This window comes from Suricata suricatta, chromosome 9 (assembly GCF_006229205.1).
Source record: "Suricata suricatta isolate VVHF042 chromosome 9, meerkat_22Aug2017_6uvM2_HiC, whole genome shotgun sequence".
NCBI lineage: Eukaryota > Metazoa > Chordata > Mammalia > Carnivora > Herpestidae > Suricata > Suricata suricatta.
The window spans coordinates 3,751,775-3,757,682 of NC_043708.1; the positions used below are offsets into that span (position 1 = coordinate 3,751,775).

At 61.3% G+C, this 5,908-nt stretch overlaps 1 protein-coding gene across 1 annotated transcript in view; it reads right to left on the bottom strand.

The window, feature by feature from the left end:
- DLK1 (delta like non-canonical Notch ligand 1) overlaps positions 1-5,908 on the bottom strand; it is a 28,241-nt gene that overhangs the window by 7,380 nt on the left and 14,953 nt on the right. The gene's annotated exons all lie outside the window — the stretch shown is intronic.

The window sequence follows — 5,908 nt, forward strand, 5'->3', positions numbered from 1 at the left end:
AGACGGGCACAGGTACCCCGCGCGCGAGGGGCACACGTCCTGTACACGGGACGGCCCGCGGGCGCGCACGGGCGGCCCCGCTTAGGACAAGTGGCGGGGACCGAGCCGGGCCCGGGCCGCGGACCCCAGGAAGACGCAAGCGCGCGCTCGGAATACAGAAACACGCAGAGAAACACCAGAACACTTATTGCCAAGGTCCCGAGCACGCAGGCCATGGTTCACACGGCCCGGCAAACACGAATGCGCACTCCGGGGACGTGGAACACGCTGGAAAAACACACGCACTCGGGGAAGCCCTGATGGAAAGCCTTATAGCCCCTACCCCCTGGCTCTAAAGACGCAGGGAAATGCAGACACGCACTGCACCAGCAGCACACGCTGCGACGCAAACCCGGGTTGTAGCAATCGTCGGGAGCACCACATGCGCAGTCACAGGCGTGCAGGGAGGCCAGGGGACACGCAGTTATGAAACCCTGGGCCTTCTTCAACATGCGCCCAGCCACGTGCACACCTGAACATGCAAGTCCCTTGTAAACATACAGACACCCACGCACACGCCCGCATCCGGTCAGGGCCTTGGGCACGCAGACACAGACCCTCACATGCTGTGGACAGCCACGTGCCTGAGAGGCATAGACACACACACGCACACACGCCGTCTCCCAGACCCACCGAGCATAGGCTCTTGGTTTCACACTCACCCCCACACACATGTAGTGTCACCCAACGCACACGGCAGCCCCATCACACCCGTCTTTGCCCGCAGTGACACATGTGGACCAGCTCACACACTCACACACACACACAGTTGCCCAGTGAGCTCTCAGCACATATTCCGGACCCACTGGGAGGCCTCCAGAGGAGTCACGGGGGGGTTTTGGGGGTGGGGATGCCGACCTTGCCAGACCTCCACCCCTCCCAGGAACTCCTGGCAAAAGCCCCCAGCCTGGACTTGGAGGCTCTCCCTGGGCAGATCCAACTGGCCCCCGTTCTGATCAGGCCCCTGGAGGGGGAGATAGGGAAGGGAAGGTGGGGTGGGCGGGGACAGGTGATAGAAGGAGAGGAAAGGTGTTTACCTTCCTGGGGAAGGGGACCCGGAGGTCGGGGCCTTTAGACGGCGCATTTATTTATTTATGCTTTCTCTGCAGAAATTAATCTGCATATAGATCCCAGGTGCAGGGGGTGGGTGCCCACGCATTTCCCGGCCTCCCCTTCCCCACTGCGGAGGGATGTGTGATCTCTGCCACTTTGGTCCTAGGGTGGGGGGCCTTGGCCTTCAGACCATCTCCTGGGGGGTCGCAGCAGGTTTGAGGACATACTCTCCATCCTCCAGATGGGTGTGGGAAGTCAGGCCCTGGGGCGCCCTCGGGCACACAGGGGCACTGAGGCCCCTAGTCTGTGCTCCCAAAGGAAGCAGCTGCCGGAGGGCCCCTGACCAGCGCCGAGACCCCGGAGGGGCTCTGGGCCGACTCCACAGAGGCCAAGAGAAGCCCCCACCCCTCTCCCCCTGTGGAAGGTGCCTCTTCCTTGGTGTTTGATGTTCTCTGCAGAGGACCCAGAAGTCGGGGTGGGGGGTGCCACTGGGAATCACTTGAGCGACAGGCTGGAGGGAGCAGCCCCCGACCAGGCACCCACCCTGGGCCCCTTCCTTTCCGTTACCCCCGTCTCTTCCAGGGAGTCTTCTCAAATGAAGGAACTTGAGTTCAGATGGAAGGGCCTGTCGCCCAAGGCCCAAGGGGTTCCGAGAGTGGCCGGCGGGCCAGGCATGGAGGTTCAACTGGCCGCCGGTGGAGATGGCCCTTCCCTAGCCTCCCCCCCACTCCTTTCTTCCCTCCAAGGACCCTGACCTCAGCCTCCAAAATTATCCTACGCAGCGGGCAGATTGGGAAGGGCTGAGTTCTGAGCCAGACACTGAGAGGGGCGGGGGACCTCTGGGCTGAGGGCGCGGGTGAGGGCCTGCTCCCAGGCGGGACTGTGGACTGTGTGGAGCACCGACGGGGCCATCACTACACCTTCATCTAGACCCCTCCCTTTCCAGCCTCAGTCCCTTCCCACCGCAGCCCTCCCCGCTTCTCAGAAGGGGGGGAGGCCTACGGAGGGCAGTCTTACCCAAGGGCATTCGTGTCCAAATGTCAGGGGCTTAGGCTGAAAGGGCACTTCCTTGGCGGCCTGGCCCCTGCTCGCTAATCCCGGCTCCATCCCCTGCCTGCCAAGGGCCCCCCCCCCCCAAGCCATCACCTCAGAGCCCAGTCCCCTCTTCTATAGGCAGGGATGCACCTGTCCCCAGAGGGAACTTGGGTTTTCCTAAGTAGAAAACCAATGTGTTTACAAGGCGTGGCCCTTTCCTGCCTTCCTCCACCAGCTGCCTCTGCGTCTCCACCCCAGTGGGCTGGTTCTTTCTAGACTAGTTCTGGTCTGGCCCTCTTTAGAGCCCCCTGCAGGGCGACTGCTGGGCGGAGTCTTCTGCGATTCCTGACCTAGGAGCCTGGAGCTGCCTGTGGGTTTCTGTCGGTCTCAGTAAAGTGTTTGTAAATTCAGGAGACTGGAGATTTCTTTTCAGCAGGCAAGACCGTGAGAAAGGGTAGCTTAGGAGCCGCGGGGAGAGGGGAGGCCAATGACTGTCACAAGCTTCAAGGCTGTGCACAGAGAGCATGAAAATGCCAACCAGGTCCCTGGGGGAGAAGGCAGCACTCCTGCTGTGTGCAAGAAGACCTGAGGGCTGGAGGAGTCTGGACGAAGCCCCGCACCCCGACATCTGTGCCGGTCCCTCCCTCTCATTCCCTCCCCGCCAGAGAGCAGAGGGCTCCCAAAGGAGGCGAGCAGCCCCCCGCCCCCCAGGAAATGCTTGGCTGCCTGGTCAGCAGAGCGTGGGTGGCTGGGGGTCTACACAGGTATCGGGGCCAGAGCTGCCCACCGAGGGGCTGGATGGCAACGGGAGGCAGGAGCTTGGAGCCTGTCTCCTTCCTTCGGCCTGGAGCTGTGTGAGTCTTACTCTCCTCCCTGGAGGCCAGCACCTGGGCAGCAAGGGGGCCTGTGAGGGGCGGGCGGAAGTTTTTTCCAGACTGGCCCCCGCCCATTCACCCCTGCTCCCCTCTCCACACGCTGACTTTGCCCTCGGCCTGCACCAGACCACCTGATTAAAGGCAGAATTGCTGATCAAGGAAGCCCAGCAGGGCCCAGCTGGGGGTGGGGGAGGCCCGGAGACCAGCTAGTCCTGGGCATGCACAGTGGAGGCAAGGCAGCTGCAGGGGTGGGGGGTGGGGGGGACTTTGCCTCCACCCCATCTTGACATCTGCTGTGCGCTCCCCTGCAGTTGAGAATCTGCAAAGCCTGGGGCTTTGTTTCTGCCCCGACCGCGTTGTGGTTTTTGGAGGTCTCTGCATCCCCACTGGCTCGGGCCTAGTGGGACGTTATCCAGTCGGAGAAACTGAGGCCCGGCAAATACTCACAGATGCCTCTGTTCCCTCTCTCTGTGTCCCTCTCCCAAACCCCATGCTTTCTCTGTCTTCCCTGCCGCCGCCGCTCCCCCCCCCACGCCCTGCCTGAGATGGAGCTCTTCCAGGCGTCCAAAGCTTTAGTTCTTGTGATGAGAGTCGTAGAACTGAAATTTGGACACCGTGGATGGGGGCAGGGACCTCCCCACCACCAGGCCACAGCCCCTGAGTTAGGGAGGGCTACAGGCAAGAAGGCGGGGCCTGCCTTTTCCTCCTCTCCCAGACTGTGCCCTTGGATTTAAATTCTTATCAGGGCCTCCTTAAAGCAGGGCTGGTGGGCATCCCAAGGCTGGGGTTCAGAGACCAGCAAGCACCTTGAAGCCTGAGGTTCTGAGCCGGGTGAGCAGTGAGTGAGCAGCAGGGACTCCAAGCACTGGCTCTCTGCTAAGCGCAGTGGCAGGGCGGGCAAGCTGGGGAGGACCTTGGGACCGCCCCAAGGGCATCTCCCCAGGGTGGGTGCATGGCAGTGCCCAGCAGCTATCTTGGTGGGGGGAGGTGGTGAGGGCTCCATGCAAGCACCAAAAAGATACCCAGCAGCCACGGTCCCCATTCTTTCCCCAAGCTAGAGAGTTCAGCTTTGAAGAGAGAGTCTCTTTTCTCCTGACGAGGGGAGGGAGTCCCGGGGGCGGAGGATGGAGGAAAATGAGAGGCGCACCCGGGTACATTTAGGCTCCAGAACATGAACATGACGAACACGGCGGCTTAGTTTCAAGTTCAATCAGAGAAAAGCCTCTTCAGTCTGGAGTGGCGCTCGGCCCGGCGGAGAGCAGGGAAGGTGGCCTCGGAGCGCACCTGGTGCCCGGGCCTCGTGGCGGGGCCCGGGGAGGCGCGTGACAGGCTCAGAGTGGCCTCGGCGCGCGCGAGGGAGCGGGGGCACACGTGTCCCCGTGGGAGGCGCAGGGCCGCGGGCAGGGGCCTGGCCCGCGGCTTCCGAGGGGTCGCACCTCTCCCCCCACCCACGTGGCCACGTTTCCCACCGCCCATCGATGGTAGCGTTCAAAAATAGGTTTATTCTCGCCTCCTTTCTCGCCGTTGGAATCGACATGGATGTCACGTTCCCCCAGTCTAATTGTCCACGTCATCAATCAAATTACCCTCTTAAAGGGCGCCACTGAGTCATGCCGTGTGCGTGGGGAGCTCTGGGGGTCTCCAGGAGGATTAATAACAGCTCCCCGCCCCACCCCCACACTGCGTAGGTAACCACACCCCTGCCTAGGTGGGAGGGGGATGCAACCAGAGGAGAAAGGAGTCTTTTCATCACTTAGCCTGTCGATGCAGGCTTGGGCAGAAAGTACAGTAATTCTTCATTCATCAGAAATTCCCAGAAGTTAATTTTCCATAGAACGGAGGCTCACTTCTTTTAAATGTCGTCTTTCATCCCCTCAGACTCGGCTGAGCTCCTACTGTGTGCTCCGGGCTCCGCTTGGGGGTGAGGGGGGGACCGGGTGCTCAGCAATTGAGTGGTGGCCCCTCACTTCCAAGCCGGGGGCTGGGGTCTTGAGGAGACTTCGCCCTTAGAGGCCTCAGAGATAGATGGAGGCCAGTCCAGGGAGGCCGGTAAGCCAAAGGGGGAGCTGGTGTGGGGGAAGGGAGGCTGAGCGCTCCCTGGAGGGTGGGGGTCCCGGGACTGAGAGTCCCAAGGTGTGTAGGAGTTCGCTGGCCAGGGTCCTTGTGGCCAGACCTCTGTCCGTGTGCGCGCAGCAGCCACAGTGTACTGTTCTTGAGACTGGGGCCGGGTCAGGCTGGAGACAGGGTTACAAAGCCTTCAGCATGTGGACAGAAAGCCCTCTAACTGTCCTTAACTATGGCGGCCTCCCTCAGCCCGGCAAACAACCAGAACAGGGGTCTCCCTTTTCTCATACCGGGGTCGAGCCACGGACGCGTCTGGCCCAGACTCGCATTGAGGCTTGGGAACTGGGCCAGGACGCCCCTCCCCACGCGTCCCCTGCAGCACCCGCCTCCCCGCCTTCACCCGAGGACCCCGCTACCTAAACCCGTCAGAGACACCAACAAAGTGCCCTGCGATGGAGCGGAAACAGAAGGCCTCGGCCCTGTGCCCCTCCTAACTCCAGCTTAGGGGTGTTGGAGGTGACCATGGAAAGAAAGTGACCCCTCCGTCTCCATGTCTGGGGCCTTATGGAAAGAGTTGTGTATCCTGGCTGGGCCTGGCACACCTGTCAAGTTTAAGGGATGTGAAAACACACAGCTCTCGAGGAATTTAAGATGTTCCCGTACTATATTTATTCTCCTATTTGTAAGAAGGCATTAGCATCTTCCTTCAATTATATTCAAAAATGCTTTCGCCGCGCTCCTACATCCTAAGCGTTAGGGATTGCTTGCGTCGGATGGCCCTGCCAGGTGCCCAAGCAGGGCCCCGGGACAGGCAGCAGGCAGGTGGGAGGTCAGAGGGCCGC